The 24127-nt window shown below is 41.0% G+C and overlaps 1 long non-coding RNA gene across 1 annotated transcript; it reads left to right on the top strand.

Annotated features, from left to right (window-relative positions):
* The first annotated feature begins 74 nt into the window (after positions 1-74).
* LOC135250231 (uncharacterized) lies at positions 75-22995 on the top strand. Its single transcript, XR_010328881.1, has 3 exons — positions 75-434; positions 5676-5810; positions 22170-22995. It is a non-coding gene; the product is annotated as an uncharacterized LOC135250231 (long non-coding RNA).
* Positions 22996-24127: the final 1132 nt, after the last annotated feature.

The following is a 24127-nucleotide window of genomic DNA, read 5'->3' as shown; positions in this document are numbered from 1 at the left end:
CAGCCAGGAGATCCCGCCAATCGGAAGAGACCTGTTCATTATGCGCGAACAAAAAAAAAGAAAAAAGAAAAAAGCAGCACTCGCGCAGAAGCCTAGTGCCTGATGAAGCTAAATGATACACTTTTGACTCATCAAGGATTTTCAAAGGCACATTCAGTTTGCAATCACCCAATTGCAGTGCTGGCATGTCCCAGGCTGTCTGCGCCACACAAAGCCTTGAACGGGATTCATTGTTGTTGCTCTGAAATAAAGACAGTCTGAAGGCAGCTGTCTTTCACTCTGATTGTTTGACAGAGGCCTCAGCCAGTAGACACCAGAAATCTTTTTGAATTATGTTTTGGCTTAGTCTGCGGACAGGATCTATAGACGGCCATGGGCTTTGGGGTGCCACTGGACTCACGCAGACAAAGTCTGTTGGAATTTGCGATGTTGAGGTAATGAGATGAACTCTGCAAAATGGGTGTTTGGCATTTGATGGACAGATGTGTGGATTTGGGGACCGAGCTGGGCAAGACAGGATGCACTGCAGATGACTGCATAAAATGGGTGTACAAGAGCAAAGGTAATGAGGTGTCTGACATTTAAGAAGTGCGTCTAAAATAGCTCCCTTCCAAAACTGACATTATGAGTCATTTCACTGGGGAAATACATCAACAAAAAATGCACTTAAATTTGGGCTGTCATAAAAAAATATTAATTTGGATTTAATTGGGTAATTACAATAATCTCGATTTATCACTTGTTTTTATTTTAATTTGACTTTTAATCACTCTTATGAACCATGCAGCAATAACATTTTAATTGCTGCCATTTCAAAGTAATAATCAAAATGAAATAAGATAAAGGGCTCTATTTTTTGGATGTCACAGGGTGCACAGTCAGTGGTGCAGTGTGTGGGCACATGTGTGTGGCTACTGAATGTTTGTATTTTGTCCAGGGTGTATTCCTGCCCTTTGCCTGATAACCAATAGGCTCCAGCACCCCCATGTCCCTGCCCAGGATAAGCGGGTATAGATAATGGATGGATGGAAGAGGTGCTATTTACTGTGCTGGAGATCCAGACACTTTTAAGGTAGAAACAGAAAGAATAATAATAATCTTGACAAAAACAATAGGGTTCCAGCACTTCATGCTCAGACCCCTAATAATAACTTAGCAAAGGAAAAAAATAATGTAAGCTCTAAAAGTTAGATAAAAGCACACTCATAAAAGCTTTAAGGTTTTCTAAGCAAGGATTTTTTTGTCTAACCATTGTATTTTTTGGGGGTTTAAATTATTATTATTTTTTTTAATGTTCACGGTCTGCAATCTTTAGTTCTTAGGTAACCAGTTTCAGCTTAGGTCAAAGGGACATTGATTCCGGTTTTTTGGCTGACTGAAAACTGGAAACAGAGGGCCAGAGTTATTTGCATGGAATGTACCTTAAACACATGTTTGAAATGTACTCTGGGGCAAAGCCATGTAAGGACTGGTCAAAGAATCTCAAAGTCTTTTCCAAAAATAGCAAGTCCCAGTGAAGACCCTGCGAGCAGCATTCTGTGTAAGCATCTTGTAGCACTCCTATTGTCTTTTTGGGTGGACCAGAAAAGAGGGCGTTACAGTAATCCAACCAGCTGCTGAAATTCTCTGAGTATCAACTCCGCTTGAGAAAGAAAAGGAACATTTTTGAAAATGTGACACTCTCATTTATTTTATTGGAATATGGAACCAACCTGATATTATACCAGCGCACGGATACACATTCATCACACCTTCATCGTCATCTTTGCACACCACACTATTTCAATGGGTAATCCCTGCCAGTACATTGTTCTGGAACAAGATAGCAATTCAGAAACTGTTGGATTTGAGCAGGGAGTTTATTGCTCGTAAAGTCAGAAACACTAGGATTAGCCTTTTATGAGTCGGTGGAAAAAATGGAATAAAAATGGAGTAAAAAAATCAATGTGTAAAAATTTGAATCTGTATCTGCTGGTCACAGAAAACTGTTTTGACAAGTGCTAAATGGCTTTGTCATTTCCCCAGTGACCTTTTTCTTGCATTGGATAATGAATAGACCATTGGTGCACTGTTCTACGAATGAATCACCTTGTCACCATAGAGATTAATGTAGCTTGATGAGGAGTTCTGTTGTTCCAACTAGACATTACCTTTTAATGAATTTTAATTGTTTGTTTTTTTTTATAAATATGACCATTCCGTTTTCATTAATACTAAATTATTGTAGTTATTCAATTGTTGTTCTAATTCTCGGGTTGCAGTAATTGCTTCTAAAGATGGTAAAACCAGTTAAGTTTAAGGGGGAAATTACTTTTTCACATGGGTGATATGGGTGACAGATGTTATTCTTGGAAGTGTAGTGAAAATGCTCAAAATGTTAGCTGTATATGCCTGTCAAGTGACATTTTTACACAAACTCAATGCTTGCCAATTTGGAGTTTGAACGTGGTGAGTGGGTTTGTTAAAAATGCAGCATTAAATCTTAATACTATATTAATAAAATTAAAAAGTCATTATGGAGTAGTGCAGTTCATTAATATGTCATCCATTACATGTGAAGGGCACATTCAATTTTAATTCTTCTCATGGGAATAGAACAGGAACCTTGTTTAAATATGAAACCTGAATGGCTCATCTGTGCACCACCATTATTTGTTTAGCTTACTGGGTAATAGCTTAATTGTATATCTGTACAGGCAGTAACAATAGATTATTGGCATCCCAGTTATAGGGATTGGTTAGCTGTGAACAGCACTGTGCCATAAATTGTATTTCACATTGAATTTATAACAAACAGCGAGGTTAGTGCTTCTGTGGTTCAAAATGATGCATGTATGCATAAAATGAGCATGATTAGCAGTGGTGATCAAGTGCGGTAACTGCTTTATATGTTGTTTTTTGTATGTACGGAGGGAGAGCATCATGGCTTGTGTGTGTAGATCAAGGTTATATATTGGCTTTTTCCTGGAGCTCAGATTGCTTTTTGAAACATTGCATGTAGGCGTAACATTTTCCACATACTATTTATGAAAACGTGTGTTTAAGATGTGCTGTATGAGTAAAAAAAATAAAATAAAGTAGACTCCTAAAATATGCATATCTATTACTTTTTATTTCACAGGTCAGAATAACACTTTATTTTTTCCTTTTTTCCTCTTTTGTGGAATGTTTTCGCTAGTGTGAGAGATGGTCAGGAGTTTATTTTATGGGTGGGAGGCTGAGGTTGTCCAGGTTGCCTAAGAGAGTGGGGAACGAAGGGATGGTGTGGTTCAGGACCTGTGAGTGTGGATATTATTGTGTGCCAAGATAGTTATAATGGTGGAAAGTGTCAAATTGAGTGGAAATAGGTGTCTGTCTTTGATCTTGAGTGGCGATGGCATGAGTTTTCTCTGCGTGAAATGAATTTCTGGGCAGTATTTTGAACTGGAGAAGTTGTCGTCTTTGGTTTTGATTGAGAATGAATGTTCGACAAATGCTGTTCCATCTGAGGGAGCCAACATTCATGTCCAGACCCCTGTACCAATCCGCTTTTGGAACCAAGATGTCTGGATCTGTAGCATTCCATTTGGATTAGGTCTTGGATACCATATGCTTCTGTTGCAATGTTTTGACTAATATGTAATAATATAGATGTCTGGCTAGGTTTTGATTGCATTTCATAAGGGAAATATTGAGGTAATGGTAGCATTGATTTTGAAGGAGGGAAAATATGTCTTGCAAATTGGGAAATGGTAAAATGCAACTATTGCTGAGGATGTGTTGTCGATGTCTAATTCCCCTCTCATGCCAGGCCTTGGAAACGAGTGCGCTACCATTTATTATGAAGTTGGGATTGTTCTAGATTGGGCTGAGAGAGCATGCATTGATTTTGTGCTATGAAATATTGAATTTCCACACTGCCTCCATTGCAGCTGAGATGCACGGGTTTTTTGTAAAAGGTAAGGGATTTGATTTTGTTGCCGTTGAATTATAAATCAAAGAGGGGGAGTGGGGGACATTTTGATTGTTCCGCAGTCATCCAGATGGGGCTATTGTTCTTTTTGTTATTCGGTCAGATGGACATTGACATTGGAAGGACATACACAATATAAAATGAAGTTGGTGGAACCTAGTCCATGAAGGTTGTTAGGTTTCTGTAGGGTTTGTGACTGTAGGTCTGAGGAAGGCAACATTTGAGCCCCAGGTTGCCAGTTGAGGTGGTTCTATGTGCTGCGAGTGGTGAATTTGTATTGATGAGGTTCAGTGATCTGTGTTCATGAGAATAAGGTTCAGTGAGTGAGCAGGACTGTGAAGAGGTTCCTAAATAGAACATTCACAACCACGCAAGTAATTATTAACAAGCTGGCTTGGCAGCGTGGATCTGGGCACAGTAATTCTTTGCTGTCAGAGTGTATCTGAATCTAGGGAATATGGGAGGCTATATTCAGCCAGCATACAGTAAATAGATTAGTACACGGCAGCAAAGGCGTAGGGAAAGTTCACTTTTATTTCAACTGAAACCCAGGGTATGTGCAAGTTTGGACCTTCTACTCGCGTATAAATCTGATTTAAGTTCTGCTTTTTATTTATTTTAATTTTTGCATGCATGTTCCCTGAGGTTAATGCTGAAATAATAGGCATCTTTTTTTGTGCACAGCCGTAATTGTATTTTCCATTATCAGTGGCATACCACACACCGCATTATGCTGTATATCACAGGTTGTAGGTTAAATTGAAGTTTATTGTTGAATTGTGTGACTTAAGGTAGACCGTGAGGGGAAAGCAAAATGTAACAAGAGATAAGAAAAAGTCTGAGCACAGATGCAACATAAATGAAAATTATTACATCCATTTAAGCACCTTCCTGGGACCAAAAGAGCTATGTCTGATTATATGGAATGTTTTTATGGGCTGGTTTAATTAGTCTTGTACTGATGTATGAACCATATATATGAGGGCCAATTTTTCATGCTATATTTACAAAATTCCCAGCTTTTCACCTCCTGAAAGAGTAACATAAACTGCTGTAACTATGAACGCTAAACTCCTAGGGCCAGATTTACTAAGGAAACAGTCCCTGCATTACAAACTGCATTGCAGCTCCGTTGCAGTCGCAGATACCGACGCATTACCAACCGATTTACGTAGACTGTTTCTATTTACGCAGTTAATTAGCCTAAATTAAATGTCCTCTCTCGCAATTTTGTGGTAGGAGACGCTCATAAAAAGGATCGGAAACAATAGCCTATCCATAATATCCACTCTATTTTAGCGGGTTCGCTATAGGTATACATATACATGCACATGTTTAACTATGCAAAAAAAGGAAAGTTTCATAGTGACGTAAACCTCGCAAATAGCATCCTAATAGCACTTTTGACCCACATAGATATCGAGACCTTGGAGTGACTGCTTTTGTGTTGGAAAAGCAGTCGCAATCCTTTATTAAACATGGCCCTTCGTTTCAAGAGCAATGCTATTCACTCTTGAAATCAGCCACCAATCCCAACTCAATAAACTAGATGAGGTGCGTTAGCTCTGTCAGCGACTGCTTTGTGTTATCAATTAAGTTCTGAGAGACAATTAATACCTTACACACCCTGTGGCTTTCAAAGGGCATGAGTACCACTGTACTGAGTGTGATACATAGAAAGAAACATTTCTAATTATTTTCCCCTTTTTGTCAACGTTGACAGAAGCTCGATGAAGAAGTCTCGATTCCGATAGGCACACCGGGGTATTGGCATCTTATTACTATAACAAGAGGAATGGATTTAGCCCCTGTTCTACGCGATGCTGAACCATCAGTGTCCGATGCACAGCTGCAGACGGTGAGTCAAAAGCTACCAAAGCTGACTGTTTTTCATTCCTCAAACCGTCCTTTAAATCACTGGTGAAACTGATGTAAGGCCATGCATGTCCATTTAAGCAAATAAGTAACAGATACATTTCTGAGACGCACAGACATTGAAGGGTTATGTTTAAACACTAAGATGAGCTACAATACAATAATTTACAATCCCTCGCAATGAATGCTTATTGATTAATGGTAAAGACATGGCTGAGAGCACAACTTGAATACAGAAACCGTGGCGAGTGCGTGCCTCCCTTATAATTTTAATCATATCCGTACGTGGTTTGCTGTGCTCGGCCCTTGTGATTTAGACTCTGAAGGCAAGGTGCTGTAAAGGATCCTGCTTTGAGTGCACTCTGCAATGCTGTGTTTTACGGGCTTTTGATGAGGTCGCCATGGCCTTTGCATCTTCCTGCATATTCAAACGCCTGACAAGAGCACCAGAGAGAGGCTGATGGCGGTGTAATTTATTGATGCCTGCGTCGGCCACCATCAGTTTGCATCACAGTTCCTCTTTTTAGTTTCTTCCCTCCACGGGCGGAGCATTAATAGTTAGCTAATGCGGTATTTTCGATGTATTATCGCATGCATACTCCCTGAGTTTTGTCTGGGAAAAACACGGAACACAGTATGCGTGGAACAGATAATGCATTGTCCCTAGGGGGAAGGAGGTGGAATGTGTGGGGAGTGGGGTGTGGTGTGTGACGGGTGGGGATGGGCAGTTGGGGGGATGAGCTGGTTGGGACGTTCAATGTCAATCCTTATTGCATGTCCTCCATACACTTTATAGAGATTGGTAATAAATCTCCCTGCAGTGTGTCATGGCAGAGAGTTTTGTCTCGCTATTTAAGTGTGTGAGCATGCGGTTCTCTGTGAAGCAGGTACTTCAAATGCAATAACTTCCCTGCAGATCTGGTATGAGACTGCAGATATCAGCCATCGTTATGAGGCCAGGGAGATGCATTCGCCTCTCAAGGTCATGCACAGATTCACAAAATTAAATAAAAGCTTTGACCTACCCTACAATAAATAATATAAAATAAGTGCAAGCGTGTATCTGTATGTGTATGTGTGTGTGTGTACACTGCTGACGGTGATTTTGCTGAAGGTTTCACCTCCTGTCAGCACTTGTTGGAAAAAACTGTTGTTGTTTAAGTCTATTGAAGGATTTTTCCCCCCTCCATCAAATGGGTCTTTAGTCTGGCCTTAATGAAAAGATGTTTCCTCTTTTCAGCCTGGTTCTGAATAGCATGGTAGGTAGCATGGCATGGCATAGTCCCTTTCAAACCAGCATCGGGCTCTCCCTTGAAAGTGATTAAAGCAAAATTTTAATGAAATCATTGAATATTCAAACATGAAATTTGTCATCCAACGACAAAAAACATAGTTATGTTATTTCTCTCCAGGATGAATCAAGAGTCTAAATATAATTCTGGGGAATCGAAATATATATGTTCGAAAACAAAAATTTAAGTGTGTGTGAAGGCATATTTTACAGCATAATAAGGAGACAGTAATTGTTTTTGTCGTCTATTTTTGATAAATTTTGCAAATCGATTTACAGGTAACAAAATATATTTGTATGAGACAATTGTACAGTCACTGTGATACGGAAATTGTTCATTCTGATGTATCGCTTTAGGTGATCACCCAAAATTAAACAAGATACTTGCACTGTGTATTCAGTGTTGATTGCATGTTATGCACTGCTAATTCTGAGCAGCTGCTTGAATTCCAAGTTTGATCGAGATATCATTACACAAGTGTTTAATCAAGATGGATCTTAATCAAGTTAATGGGTTCCCTAATAACCTTGGACGCCACAGTATGAATAGATATTGCACAGCTTTTTTTTTTTTTAAATGGAGATTACTAACAAACCAATGTTATTTGTTTTCATTTAGAAATGTAATGATTATGCGGGACATACCCTTATTTGAACCCTATTGACAAACATGACAAGGCACGTCCATGAATACAAGATGTGAAGAAGCTATTTTAATACTACTGCTGCAGAGGAAGCAGAATATTTCAAAAGAACAATAAAACATAAAATAACCTGAACCTTTGGTCCATCTTGGTTTTCATCTTGACTATAGCCTGGATTAAATCAACATTTTCCTTAACTTTGACTTTCAAATAAGTCAGGTATCTGTATGAAATTTGCTTAACTAGTTTCTGCAAGTTTCCTCTGATACATCTCTGTGTTTCTGATATCTTCCATAGTTCACCTTGTGAATCCTCTTCTTAAAATGTGGAAACATCAAAAAGGAAATAAAGCAGGGCTTCTGAAATGTAATGTACAGTATATGTACTGTATCTTTGGCTCTTGAGCAATGCATATAGTCTCTCACTTGTGAGCATATTTGTCCTTTTGCCAAATTTCAGAGATACATACTCGAGGCAGTGTTCCACTGGACAGGGTGTAATGTCCAGTTAACTGAAGGCGTTAAGCATATTCTGAAAATGCGTTTTTTTACTGCTACAGTGCAATCCCTATAGAACATGCAAGGCTTTGATCAACTAATACTCCCTTCAAGTCTTATTCAAATTAAGTACATACCCATTTTATTCCTCCCTTAAAGTAGCCCTGCCTTATGTTTTTATTTCCCACCTGTAGAACTTTGCATTTCGGGAAACACTGAATTTAATTTGCCAGGTTTCCACCCACTTCTGGATTCTGTTTGAGTCTTCTTGGATAACTTTAGTAGATTCTAAATGGTTAATTGTGTACCTCCCCGATTTGTATTATCCACAAATTTAACTAATGTACTTTTAATGTCCCAATCAAAGTCATTTAAATGAGGAAAGGCAGTGGTCCCAGCACCAATCCTTATAGGCCTCCGATTCCCACTGTACCCTGCTCAGATAAGATCTCTCTTTGTTTTCAACCCTGTAGCCAGTGCCAAACCCTCACTGAAATGCCTCCTGTAATTCCAACTGTCTTCAAGGAGTCTCTCACGTGGTACCATATCAAATGCTTTTTGGAAATCTAGGCTTGTGGTTTCCTGCATCAGTACAGTCCCCTTTCTTATATATTGCTATTGCATTACTTTGCTTCCAGTCATCTGGAATTTCTTTGGTTTCTACAGACTGTCTAAAAATACCTGCCAGTGGTTTAATATGAGCTCACTGAACTCTTTGAGTACCCTTATCGGTCTTTAGTTTATGTAATTAATCTAGTACCTCTATCTCCTGTTTCTGTATCTGCTAAGACATTCTGAGCACTGAATATGCCTTCCGGCCTATTAGTAACCTCTTCTCTGGTAAAACTCTCAAAAACAATACCTATGTAAGGCATCAGCGATGCTCTTATTCTTATAAAGCAATGCTCCTTTATTCTGAACTTAACTTCTTCCTTAACTTCCATTTTCCTGGTGCAGTATCGAAAGAAATGTTTAGGATTACTTTTCGCATCTTGGGCAACTTGCGTTTCAAAGAGTCTTTTTGCCGCCCTTAGCTCTTTTTAGCACCCTTGGTCCTCAGAATGAATATTTAAATATTATTTCTTATTACACTAGTACTGTCCCCTTTTTATATATCTTATATAGTTCTTTTTTCTCAAACTCTTCCATACAGCTTTATTCATCCACTGGGGACACTGCTTTAAGAACTTACCATTGGAATGAATTTACATTGTCCATCAAGAATAACCCTTCTGAACCTGCCCCACTTTTCATTCATAGTCTTGCAATCAAGAAGTTACCCTCAGTCTATATTACCTGAATTTGCTCGCATCTTGTTAAAGTTGGCATGTCTAAAATGAATAATTCTGGTCTTAGAAAATGTCCTCTTAATTTGCCAAAAATCTATGAGAATTAACTGCAGAATGATCACTTGTCCCAAGTTGCTCCGCTTCCTCTATGCTGCAAATTCTGTCAGGATCATTTCATAGCACAAGATCCAGAATTTATTTCCCTCTTCTAGGCTGACTGACATACTGTGCCAAAAGAAACGATCATTCGTAACATCTAAAAACACCTCACTTTTTCCTTGTCCTGTGATTAATTCCCAATTAATAGCAGGGTAATTGAAGTCACTGATTATAATAGTCTCACCTTCCTGACAAGCTTGTTTTATATTTCCAAAGAGCATTGTATTCGCACTACTGTCCCTTCTCATGTTCCCCTATCAGCTTAATACAAATATCCTCGCTAGGCGTGAGTTGGTCAATTTCCTGGAATTTCCTGCACATTAAGATATTCTTTTACAAAGAGAGCTACACGGCCACCTCTCTTACTGGATCTACCCCTCTGAATAAGTTTGTACTCCTCTATATTATATTCATCCCCATCCTCTTCCCAGAGTCATGGCTCTGTAATCCCAACTAAGTCATAGCCCCCACTATTTATAACAGCCTCAAATATTTTTTTATACTTCTAAGCAAAGACATTGCAGACTGTGACTTCACATCCTTTTTCCCTCACTCCCCACTGCCTAAAGCCACCCAAATTTTGCATTAAAAATATTTTATCTGTCTTATCACTATTGTAGGTAGCATTGACAGCTTCCATCTGGGCAGTCTGCACCTCCCTACTGGTTCTTACAATTCTTTAAAAGATCATGAATCCTTAGTTCCTGGAACTTTACCACTTGTGAACTGTGCAGTCTTGCAAGTTGGCCCTCGAGATCAAGGATCTTGCTCTCGAGGTGCTCAATGAGCCAGCAATGGTGGCAGACGAACTCACCCTGGAAATCGCTTTTCAGAAGTGCGATCATCCTGCAACCCTCACACAGCTATGGCCACATTTTAACTTCCTCACGCTTACCATATCTCGTCCTGTGTCTTGATAGGATAAGTAACTGTCGAGACGAAGACACCAAGACCACAACTAAATATAAAGAATTTGGTTCTGAACAACTATCAGCAGAAACCAGAGAGGAAAAACAAGGAAGTTTTCATGACGTATCTAACCTTAAGCATTTAATAACATGAAAAAGAACAACCAGGTATGAATCAATCAGGTTATAATGAACTGACGTTCACTTAGCTAGCTTTTACTAAATGGCAATAAACGAAGGGAAAAAAAACCCTTGTACAAGGTAATGTTTTATTTATACAACAACAATTCTTTCCCCCACTGTCTCTCTCTCCCTCTCTCCCACCAAACAGGAAGTGCACATTAGGTATGAGGAATCAGCCCCGAGCAAGAGAACAATGGTGTAATTCTCTATTGCTCGCTTTTAAATTTGTGTTGTCTTTGTGGTTTCTTGCATATTATTGTTCTGCTTTTGTCTGTAATTGTTCTGAACTTGGTCATGTTTATGCTTTGTGTGACCCCAGGAAGAGTAGCTGCTGCATGTGAAACGACTATTGGTGATCAAAAAATATTCTATTCTATCTATTGTACTCTCTGCTGAAACATCCCGTCTCCTGTTTGCCTTACAGATTTATCAGTAGTCTGGTTCCTCACAGAGTTCAATCTACTGTGCTTACATGCAAAGATCTTTCACACTATGTGCACTCTAAACTTTGTGCCTCTATTAAAAAAAGTATTTTCCGATTTTCTTTATTTCCCCTGCCCACCACGCTTCGAAGCACAACACAAAAACATTTTTAAAATATGGAGGAGAAATTTATCTTGGCGGAATTTCTCTATTGATATCTTATCTTCACCCGGGTAGGGGCTGCACACTGAGGGGAAACCTGAACCTGTTTTTTGATTTTTCGAGGGCGGAAGATTGTCTTCCCGATTTCTTTCTCCGCGGCTTCCTGCATCACCAGAGCTGTAAATTTGATCGCCGCCATCTCTGTAAATGCATTTTCCACCTTTCGCCACTTTGCCGGCCTCGCTCATAATGTACCCGCCTTCTGATTTACAGTCTCTGCAGGGCGGTGAGAGTGCATCGATGGGAGAGAGACCAATTTACCATCTGTCTCTCTCTCTCTCTCTCTCTCTCCGTGTTCCTCTCTCTCTCTCTCGATCTCTATCTTTCTATCTCTCCTTGGGTAATTGCGAAAAGGGAGCGTGCCTGTTTATCTCCATGGTCTAACCGCGGAGTTTCCCTGGCAAAGGGACCGCAGCAAACGATGGGCCGATAACAAAAGCAGATCCAGATTGGGAGGCAGAGGGTCCAGCCTGCCTCCACAGGCATAGCGAGGAAGGGTCAGGGTTGGAGGGAGGTCACCAAATGGAGAACAGTGATGAGATCGGCCCTGTCACAGGAGGCTCTGTCTCCATCACTCCCAGACCTCCTGCCCCCCCACCGACAGCCAATGAATAATCTCAGTCAAATGTCCTGCTTTCTTCTGACCTTCCTGCACCATTGATCTGCCTTCAAGAGGTAGAATTCTCTCTCTCGCTCATGCCTTCTCTCTCATACATACACACACACACACACTTGCTGTCTTACTCTAACACCCGTGCCCACTCTCTCTCTTTCTTTCTTTCTCGATCTTGCACAATCTTTCACAAACACACCGACAGCCAATGAATGTTTACTCTCTCACTTTAGCTCTTGTGCTTGCTCTCTGCCTCTCTCTCTCTCTCTCTAAATGACCACAGGTTTTCGAGTGACCTCTCACCACTCTTAACAGAACTTACCCCGCACCATCACATTACTGTGTCTTGACAGCAACTGTTCAGCATTTTAAAGGTTTCAGATTGCATTTTCCAAATACCACTGAATGATCCAATAATTAAAACCTCTGAATACATCAGTCGGCATGTGTGACAGATGGTTGTGTCTTAAAAGCGTAGATTTATTGTTCGTCAATTTCTCCTGTGAACTGTCATGCTGAATACACTTCCTTTTGATTAATGTCCCTTCAGTGCCTCTGCTTCCGACTGTATAATAGAGCGATGCCTTAAGACGGAGGTCGTGGGATCATGGAGCCTTAGGCATGCCTTCCTTCTCAACTCCTCAAGGAGAAGGCAGAGAATAAATCATCTTGTATGGTTGGTTTTTCGTGTTTGACCAAGGTGATGAGTAATTGTATTGAATTCCAGCCCAATCTTTTTCCCCTTGCTGAGACACTTCCTGGCTATTGAGAATTCTGTTCTGTAATTCTGAGCCCAGAAATTCTGTAATAAACTGGAATAAACATGGAGGGCTCTATTTTCTGGCCGGCACATAGTGTGTTGCGAGCCATCACACTGGCACAGTGGTGTTTTCATCATGGATTTTGACACGCCTGAGCCATTTGGTAAATTTGTTTCTCGCTGGTTGCTGTGGAGGAGATTCGCTGTTGGGGATGTGTCAGTCAATATCAAGCAGCACACTGCAATTTTGCTGCAGCTCATTGCAATTTTGGAGTCTGCTTAATCTGCAGTATGAACTGGCATCACCCACCTGATCAGTATTCCGTTCTTTTTCTTACACCTGTCTGTAATGAGAATAATTACAATAAAGGCAAGTTGAGTTTGAACAATCTTTTCATTTCAATTATGTGAATGTTGTTGAAATGTGTGGGTCATGTTATCTGCACAGTCTGTAGGCTATGCATTCAAAATGGAAAAGCCAAGAAAATCTGTAACTCCCCCACACCTCAGGTGTGCCATTTGGAAATATTACAAGTTCCACGCCATCAGAGACAAAATGATGACCAAGGAGAAAGTCACCTGCAACGTAGGCTATGCGAGCAGCAACTGCACTCCAGCCCCCGAGAGGTCATTTCCGTTTTGTTTAAGCTAGCCATGCCATTGTTATGACTTAATGATGGGCTTGTGCATCATATTTATTTATTTTGTTAGACCAGGTGGTGATACTGAGTCATTTCATTGCTGTGAATGGCATCGTTGGCATTGTAATGATCTTCCCTTGTTTTATTTTTTTTTAAGTAAAACTTTAAGATACTGTTGTCATGTCATAATTATAGCACGGTGCATTTAAGCTATATAGTAACAGGTTTAATGGTAAATTTAAACTGGCACATAATTGTACTTTAGGCAAATTTGATTGAAATTTTGATTTACGTTTGAACAAAGTTCTCTTAATCGTGAGATTTGTTTGAACTCTTTTTTTCACCATTCACAAACGTCTTGGGAGATACTTCTGATGAGTATATCCTTGTCTCCCATTGCAATGGTCAACCACAGAAATTGGCAGCACGCCAGTGCACAAAGCACAGGGCTCTTACCGGGAATGAAAAGAGGTCCTCTTGGCTATGAGCGAATCCGGCTGCAGCACACCCACCGATTTTATATATTCAGCCTAATCCAGCCCATTTTCCACCGCACGCTTTGAGTTGTGCACTCCTCAGCTCTGGTCACGAAAATACCAACGTTCAGTAGCCATGCCCAGTGCACCCATGCACTGCACCATTTACTGCAGCCACGCTCCTCGTGATATTGATTCCAGAAAATAGAGTCTGAAATGGAACTTGAGGTCCAATATTTTATGCGGGTCCATATAAGTAATCATGGCATAGAATTATTATTAGGTTGCTCAATTCAATGCTTAAAGTATGAATATCTGAAAGTTTGCTAATTTCAGAAGATGCCTAGCTGCCTCAATTAGCCTACACATGAGTTGACTGACTTGGGGCAATGGACTGTGTCACCTGTGTGATTGTGCTCTGTCAGAGTCCACAGATGGAAACGAGTGACGGTAAATTCTGCAATGGTCTTTTTTCACGCAGAGCTAGTGGAGTCAATGCTTTGAACAGCTTGACAAGACGTGTAATGGAGTCAGAGGCCAGGCCGGACGCGGTGCCGGACACTCTGTAGGCTTCATGCAAATGATGAGTCCAGATGGGCTGAAAAGCCTGTTCTCATAATTATGTATTCTAACATTGTGTGTTGCAATTGGCCGACAGAACAGAAGCGTGTGGCCGCTGCGGTATTTCTCCCCGGTTCTGTCTGGTACTCCCCACTGTTCTGGAATCTTCCGGTAGTTCTTTCCCGGTCAGCGGTGCGTCGGCGACAGGGATAAAACTGATGGCTGCCACTGAAGTAATGAACCGCAGAGAAGGACGACTGCCGCTCTCCTGGAAATGTCAGGAGCAGTCCTTGTCAAGTTTTAAAGTTTGAGATTTATTTACCAGTCCTAAACCCCCCCCCCCCACCACACCCACTAAACAAGTCCCTCTCACCTGGGGTTGTTTTCCCTTGCTGTCATTAGTCTAAGGATGGTAATGGCTCTGGCAGCAGTTGGCTTTCTGGATGGGCTGGTGCCTTTCCAGACAGGGCACTTTGCTTCAGTGTGTGTGTGTGTGTGTGTGTGTGTGTGTGCGTGTGTGTGTGTGTGCGTGTGTGTGTGTGCGTGCGCGTGTGTGTGTGTGTGTGTGTGTGTGTGTGTGTGTATGTGTGTGCGTGTGTGTGCGTGTGCGTGCGTGCGTGTGTGTCTATGTGTGTGTGTGTGTGCGTGCGCATCACTCAAACCTGTCAGTGGATATTAAACTGCAGCTCCCTGCTCCACGTCCCTCCAGAAGGGAAAACCTTTCTGGCCAGAGGGCTCAGCAGCAGCTGTGGGGGGCTCAGGCAAAGTGAGGTGAAAATGATTCTCAGTCTGAGTTCCCGGAGGACTGCAGTTCCTGCTGCTTTTTGGTGCATTTCAGCACATTTGAGTGCTTAAGTCACTGATTGGCTAACGAGTCTGCACCCCCCCCCCAAGACCCCGAAGCCTTCTGGGAGTTCGGTTTGTGATCCCTGCTGTAAAATGTAGTGCATCATCCTAGGGTACCCTTGTGCTAAAGAAATAGAGCACTTTGAAGGGTACCATTAAACTATAATTTCCCCTGGAAACAGTACTGTACCACGCTGTTCTGTTTCGCCTGGGCTGTCATCCCTCATGCCTGAGTTCAGACCACATACCCATCCTGCTTACACCCTTTTCATCCTGGTTTTTGCTGACAGGACAGATATATAAATTGAAAATGTATGTTCTATGGCAGCTGCAATTATCCAGAAGGACAGGTTATAGAGCTTGCAGTTATTAGAAGTTGCCAACAAAAAAAAAATCTTTGTTACACAAAAAGTTATAAAAACCTTTTTTGCCCAAGGAGTTGTTTCAGAACTACCTAAAGCTCGGTGGTTATTCTATATCAAAGCAATAGCTTTTTTTCTGTGCTGAACCCTACACCTCTAGCACAAGCTGTCTGAGGCAATTTCACCGATTGTCTACTTCTGTGTTTGGGGTACAGTTTGAGACTGGTGCAGAGATGGTAATCTACTTCAGTCACTTCTGAGAAGGCTTCCCTGGAGATTCTGTTAGTAATGTAGATGTTTGTGCTGACTACACAAAAGAAAAAAAATGTTTTCATTGTGTGTCTTATTGCTCTGACAACTAATAGGTCACTGCAGGGGTTTGGCTCATGTTAGAGCTGAACTACATATGCTCATGTGACTTCAACTGTTCAAAATAAAAAATAAAATAATAATTCTCACTCTATAGAACGATCAAATATTTTTAATGAAGGTAAAATATAAAAAGCAATTATCAACAAGGCAAGAAAATGGGTTGGCAATCTCCTTTTACAAGTCTTTCACTTTTTTGTTATGAACTGTCAAGAGGTTGCAAAAATGCAGAATTGATTTCCATTCGTTATCAGGGAGGGAAGTGTGTGGAGTGCTGGGAGATTGATCACTACCTCAGTGAGATGCTTCATTTGAAACACCCTACACCTGCTATTAAATCTGATAGACTTCATTGCTGCTGGGTTCTTTATTTAGGCTGTATTCGCCTGACTAATGGACACAATTGATACTTATTCTGAATGCATCCTTATTATTGTAGCCATGGGCCATCACAAATAACCAATCCATATTTGCTTCAAAATATTTCAAAACCAGTTATCATACCTTTTTATCACTATTTCTCTTAACAATTTGTGCATCTTATTTTTTCCTTTTCACACACTTGGAAGCAAACTCCATATATACTGCAATGAAAATGTTAGTTTTTAAAAGGAAAGCATCTGACTGTTTACTTGCATCTGACTGTTTACTTTCAGAAAAAAAAAATCTTCATATTTAATTCAAAATATTCTGGGATCAGCAGGAGTGAAGATATTCCAAATGCATGTTTTACACAGGTCTGCGTCTAACAGATTTTGCATAGTGCTGATGGGGTGGGATTAGAGCTTTGGTTGTTGCCCGTTGTAGACATTCAGGACCTTGGACAGCGATGTCATTGTCTATGGGCATGCACAGCTGTGGTTGTTTGGTAATAACTATAGATGTTACTTGTTGCCTTTGTTAGGTCTGACATAATGGGGATAGGTTTGCCTGCTCAGTGCTGGTTCCATTCTGTCTCTCATTCAGGTGGAAGAATAAACCCAGAAAGGATAAATTAATTTATGTTTTAAATGTGAAATTGCAAGTGATACCAGTATCAGCACAGGGCTGTGCATACTAATGATTGCACCAATAAATTTTAGTGTGGAGCTGATTTAATTTCAGTTGGAGTGGGAACGCCTTCAAACGGCTGCAAGCAGAATACTTTCATTAAATGCATTTCTGTAACCCCATCTGCCCTGCAACAGAAGGTCCAAGATTGAAAATGTTCTTCTTGGATTGAGGCAACAAATATTATGTCGCCCAGTATCACTGATTTCCAATGATTTTCTCAGCATCTTTGTCTGATAAATAGACACCACTAGTTATTCTGGGTAATTATTGGATCTATTAAGTGGGCAATTTAACTGCAGGGAATTTTATTCCTTTTAAGGGTATCTTTTGCATACGTGAAATGCTGTGGGTATAATTGACAGTTTGCCACCTGCGTCGGTACTTTTATTTCTCTTTTGTTGAAATATTAATTTTCTTGTAGGGATGTGTCACTGAATAAAAGTGGCTGCAGAATATTTCAGCAGTTCTTTTGGTCACTCTCTTGTCCACAGACCTCCTGGAATTGTTGGCCACGCCGGATACCTGAATTGTTCACATACAAACTCTTTCACATGACATCCTTACTATTACTATAGTTTTACTTACTATTCACTTACTATGCTATGAAATTTCAATTCCTCACATACATACAATTCATTAATTCCATGCAGTATATGTCATCTACACGTATACGGTGTGTCTGTTTCAGTTTCATGTGAAGCACAACAAACCGAAATGCATTGGATTTGTGACAGTAAATTAATGTTTTCCCACTTGGTTGCTCAAAACAACATCTTTGGGGCCTCTAGTGGCGCAGCCAGTAGAGCGCTATCCACATGCTCAACGCGAGCCGTGGTGTCGGTGGTTCGAATCCGACCGCCGACCTTCGTCGCATGTCTCCCCCTCTCTCTCCTCCTAGTATTTCCTGTCTCTCTACACTGTTCTATCCAAATAAAAAAAACAACATTATTTTTTAACCACTCACAGTGAGATCTGTAGACTGGAGAGCCAGCTGAAATTCATTTTCACTTGCTCCTGCTCCTGGTCGTACGCAAGCTGATGGTGAAGTGTGGCCGAGCGATGAGTGAGCGGTAAGCAGTCAGCCTGTCGCCGGAGCTGGGCTGTTTGATGTGCGCTGAGACAGCTTTGGAAAGCTGCTGACGCCTGGAGAGACTGTCCTCCTGCGTACGCCAGTGCCTTCGCACCTCCTCTCAGACCTGCGTTTTCTCATTGGGCTGAGAAGAAAATGTTATTTTGTCCCCCCCCCCCACCCCCCATGTTTCTTTCCTGCATAGAATCACTATTCGATTCCCCTCTGTATCACTTCAACATAGTCACTGGTGTGTATTTTGTTTGCATTCGCCAGGATTAATTCTGTCTAGACGTACTGATTGCCATCCTATATTGATGGGTCTGGTGTACAGGCACGTAACGTAATGAGCAATCCCAAGATAACGTCCAGCGAATCTTCACAAATCCTGGGCTAGAAATGACCTTTAACTGAGCGTGATCTAAACTCCACGACCTTTCCGTAAGCCCTGCGTTTGGTGGAGATGGAGCACCTCTGGAGAACGGAAAGCAAAGCTTTAAATTTGGTTCATAATCCGGCCTTGCCTGGGAGCTCCTGCTTTACTTTTGCGTGCGGACATTTTCATGTTTTCTGTTCTCTTCTGCTGTCCAAAACACGCTTGCTTCTCTGGTGCCAGCTCCAGCTCTACATTATCTTTTATTTCATTATTATTTACATTGTTTTTTTTGTTTGTTTTTTTTTTTAAACTACTATCCATTTTAATAATTCAGGTTTAATTCACCACAACATCAGCATCTTGGGTTTTAACCCGCCAGCTCAGAACCCCGAGCTCGGCTCCTTGGCCACTGCAATACGCTGCCAACTTTGTCGCATTATCAGCTGCTCCAGCTACAGGCTCTCTGTGGCACAGCCACGTCCAGTCTGCTTTCCATTAGCAATCAGACGCGGACTGTCCCTGGAAAAAATGGGTTTCGGAAGATTCCACTCAAATTCCACTGCTGATTTTGTACATTTGAAAATGATATTTTATAAGAATGAAAATGTGAAGTAATTTGAATAAAATGGTGGATATTTCTCCCCCGATGCACCAGACTGCCATTCAGAATTCTCCAATGGCAATGCTCAAAGTATAACACATTAGCAATGATACTGACTGCTGACGTTTGACTCAGCTGGAACAAATGCAATCAAAAATGACTAAGCAAACGTGTGCTGTGCAACAATCTGTGCTGTAAATAATTTTCAAAATAATTATTGCATAATTACTGTTTCAATTCTATTATTTCCTGCCCCCCTTAATGTCAAGTCCCACGTGTTCTCTGTACAAAAATAATTGCCCCCTGAATAGTTTCAGTGGCTGCTTCATCCTCTTCGCTGTTTCTCAAAATTAAAAACAGGAGGGGGTAGATAGGACTCAATGATGACCTTGAATTATCTCTGAGTGCCAAGGTAGAGTGTCGCTGGCTGGACAGGCAGGTGGTAAAATAATGAGAGGGCAGCTGTGGATTCCTCCATACAAATGTGTTTTAGGAAAATTGTCCTCGTGCGACTATTCTGGGCTGGGCCCAGGAATAAACAAAGAATTTCACAATCGGAATGTGGAGGCTTACAGCCAGCGATAAACAAAGAGGAAGTGATGCAAAAGGAAACTCAGCTGTGCTCCAGCGGTGAAGTTGCCCTGTAATTGTATGCTGCATGTTTGTCTGGCATGGTTGGGATGTACTTATACTCTAAGCTAATAAAAGAAGGCAAATGATATTGATTCTAAGAATCATTCAAAATATGTTGTAGCACATTTAAAAACATTAATTACATAATGATATTTATTTCATATATTTAATAATAATTGTTGTGTGACAAAGCAGTGTTTGTAGCTGAAGTCCGGTAAGAACATAAGGGAAGGGGAATGTATACATGCTGTGTGTTTATGGTTCAGCCTCACTAATGAATGAATATGAGGGTATCTGAAAGCCTTCCTCTCTTCTCCTTTCCTCCTCCTCTTCTCCTGCTTCGCCTCCTTCTTTTCTCGTGGCATGTTCGGGAGGAAATCCAGGGAATGAAGCAAGATACTGAAATGAGGAAGCCTTTTAAAGGTTAAGCTCAATAACAGTCGGAATGCTGAGTGGTGGGAGCAAGAGAGCGGAGGTTTGAAGGTTAAGAATTATTTTGTGGCATGTATGTTTCTGGTTATAAGAAAAAATTAGAAAAGTTTAAATGAAAGAAATTCAGACATGGTGGAGGAAGAAGATAAAATATAGGAAAGCTGCAATGTGTGTGTCTGTATGTGTTATGCATGTAGTCGCATGTGTGTCTGTGTGTGTTCAGTACACCATTGTGGTGCGTGCCTGCATGTGTGTGTGTGAGCATTTGTGTGAGCGTTTGTGTGAATGTGTGCATGCAAGCACGCGTGTGTTAGGGTTCTTGTCTGTCCTTGGTTATGTTCATGAGTTGAATTAAACTCCCCAGCTAGACAAGTTTCTTCAGGACAAGAGAGAAGCACATTTACCTCACTAATGCCTGTTAAACCTGTGAAGTACTGTAGCACTACAGTATAGATCAATGGGTAGGGAACTGGGCTTGTATCCAAAATATTGCTGGTCTGATTCCCTTGTTGGACTCTGCTGTTGTACCCTTGAGCAAGGTACTTAACCTGAATTGCTTTGGTTTATATATCCAGCCATATAAATGGATACTATGTAAAAGAGAACAAAAAAAGCTAAATGGTGTGTAAAGTCACACTGGAACAGTACATCTGCTAAATGCCAGCAATGCAATGTAAATGACCTTTTCTGCACCCGCAGTCCTGTCTGCTCTGCCTTTACCCAGTCAGTGACCCTGCTGTAACTTACAGGGCCTCTCAGTAACCCAGGTAGTGCAACTTCACATACACTTGTTATGTTGTCACTGTGACATACTTATGTGCTCTATTCCATAGACATGGTGTCTTGTCAGATACTTTGATAGGACAGGCATGTCAGGCAAAGAAACGGGAAAATAAATATTTTATATTTCCTCTTGCGGATTCCCTTGGCACCCCCCCCCCCCCTTCCCCTATGAAAAGCATTTTGAGGTGAGTCATAATCATAATTGAATTTGGATGAATCTGAAAACAGCCATTCGCGGGCCTTCGCTTTATCAGTGTGACAGCGCCGAGCTCCGCGTTCAGAGAATTATCTTCAATTGGAGCTACCTGTGCACCATCGCTGCGGCTTCGGTCCCCGCCGCGCCGCTGACAAGCCCGTCTCACTCTCTGGCACATCGGCTCCTGAATGCCACTTCCGCCGAAAATGAGAGAGGCCGTTTCCATTCGCCGTATTTACACGTTTGTATTACTACGTCTTATTTCATCCAGCCGTCTCCATTGGAGACCCTATTACTTTTTTTCCGTTCAGGGATGTCTGTGCAGTAATCCATTGTCATGCAAGGCAGGGGCTCGTGCTGGGAACGGTTTAATGGACTGGTATCCAGTCTGGAGCGATGCTCATCTCTGCAGTGTTTGTCAGCTTCATTGTAGACCCACGAGACTTGGAAATCTCTGCCCTGGGATCTTTTTGTAAATGTCTTTGTTTTTGTTTGTTTGTTTGTTTGTTTGTTTATTCGGTGAAGCTTTCAGCATAGATACTAATGACCCTAAATTACAATGGGTAGCCACACGCAACAGGAAGAGAGAGGTAATTACACAGCTCAAACTAAATGGCCATGGTTTGATTGCAAATTGGGAAGAAAAATCAAATGAGCACGGATCATGGCTGCGGGTTCGTGAAAGCGCTGATGGATTGATTCTGCAGTCCTCCCCCCGTGGAGATGAAAAATATTTTCCAGCCCTCTCGCTTTTTGTGAGAATCCACGAAAAACTCTTCATATCGCTCTTTGGCGAGATAAGGAAAATTACCCAACGCCCGGACAGGACGGGAGGATCACAGTATCAAAGGAGCTGCGCTGCAGCCAGCGTCAATTTTTGAGAAGAGAAGGTAATTACTGAGAGACGTAGTATTTTGGAATTGATTTTCAAGATTTTTATCGATTTCTTTTAAAGCTCGACGAGGTCTGGGCCCCGCTTTCATCTCTGGCATGCCGACCCCCTTTGATCTGGAATGCAGCCTGAGATGCTCAGACAAGGCCCCGTTGGTTACCCTAAAAAACCAGCCTAAAGACCTGAGGTGATCTGTGAGGGCCCCAAGTCCCTGGAGCTCCCTACCTGAGGAGCTTTGGCTTGCAAATGCTGTATCCTCTTTTAACTCTGGTCTTAAATGTATTTGTTTATGCAGGCCTTCCTATAACTGTTTGGCTTTTTAGTGTTTCATTTTATTATTGCATTTGATTTCTGGTATTTTTTTATTCATTTATTTTTTTCCTTATATCTGTATCGCACCTTGTAACTGTGTTTTGAAATATGTTATATAAATAAAGTTTATTATATATTATTATTACTTAAACATAGAAACACAGTATTTATACCAAGTTTATGGACGTTGTTCAGACTTGGTGGTCCAACACTACGAAACCAGCTAAGCCTCACACTTAATTAGCTTTTCATATAAAAAGTGAATTACAGCATCTCTATTGGCTCGGTTCTAAAATACACGGAGGGTGTGTTTTATTTTAAGCCAGTGTCTCAGGATTTTCCATCCCAGTCATATTTCAGACTCATTTTACCATCTCTCTGCAACTCGAGGGAGAAGGATGCTGCAGGCATTTGTCTCCCTGAATCTTAATACACATCTTTCTCTACCTCCTTAGCTTTCCCTTTTGTATTAAAAAACTTTATTTAAATTAATGTGTAAGGGAATGAGGCATATAACCTCTCACGGTGCATATAAAAGACAATACCAATAACTTACAATTTCATTATTCTCCACGAATGTCCTTCTTCTTTTTTATATTACGACAACGACTCCTTTTCACTTCTGGTATTGTGTACCATGTTCACTCATCTACCATTCTGAAGGGTGAGCCTATGACGCACAGGAAAAGCTACATGCTGAAATATTGCTCTGGATGATGCCAAGGGCACCCTATTTTTAATTTCCCTAGAACTTCCCTAGAATGCAACATGTAAATTGAGAGGACCACTCATTTCGTGATTCAAATATATATATTTTAAAAATACTTTTTTGAACACCAAATGTCCTTCTCAGTTGCAGTATGATTAAATATTATGTCACTTATCAGTGAGGAAGAAAATAATGGTTCAGTATTACTTCTGCTTGCCTGTTGGGTGGCTGGCCCTGCTAAGTTGCTGTTCTAGTGTGTGGATGGGCCCTGCCTTCTGCTATTGAATACAGACCATGCCAATTTAGTGCAGACTGTGTAGACTATGGCCAGCAGCCCTCCAGGATGGTGTGTAACTGGGAGGGTTTCTGTTGGCAGGTTACTACCTGTCTCATTGCACAATAGAAGCTCCAATAGGTCAGGCTACCTGTGCAAATGAACACAACGTGCTGAGGTACAGTGGAGCTCAGATGGTGATCACACATGCAGAAACTTGCTGAATACAGATCGGTGCAATATTATGTTCAGAAAATTCTGTCTGTTTATTGTTCGATGTTCCTAGGCATGACAGAGAATGTGTGGGTGAACAGATGGAGAACACAGTTATCTTTTAATGAAGACTTCTTGGCTGTGCATCATTATCTTTTGGCCCAATATACTGCGTTTTGCTTCACAGAGAATAATGTCAATGTTTGCTCATAAAAGTACACATCAGACCTGGATCAAGTCATCATTTGAAATGGATTTTTCTTTACACACCAGTAAAAGCCATGCATAGTACTGATGGTTTTAGGCGAAAAATATGATGTATGTTCGCCTATATCGAAAATAAAATTTGTACCACGTAGCCTACGTATTGGCCAGCAACAAAAATAAGCTTTTTTTTTAAAAATAAAAAATTCTCAGGGATCTGCAGGAATGTTTGAAATTCTCACCAGCATCTACAGAACAAAAGCATTGCACATGCGTTTCTGACCCAGGTTGCGTACACAGCTGTCAGAT

Source organism: Anguilla rostrata, chromosome 3 (assembly GCF_018555375.3).
Source record: "Anguilla rostrata isolate EN2019 chromosome 3, ASM1855537v3, whole genome shotgun sequence".
NCBI lineage: Eukaryota > Metazoa > Chordata > Actinopteri > Anguilliformes > Anguillidae > Anguilla > Anguilla rostrata.
Note: the sequence above shows the minus strand (reverse complement) of the source record. Positions and strands in the feature narration are given on the sequence as shown.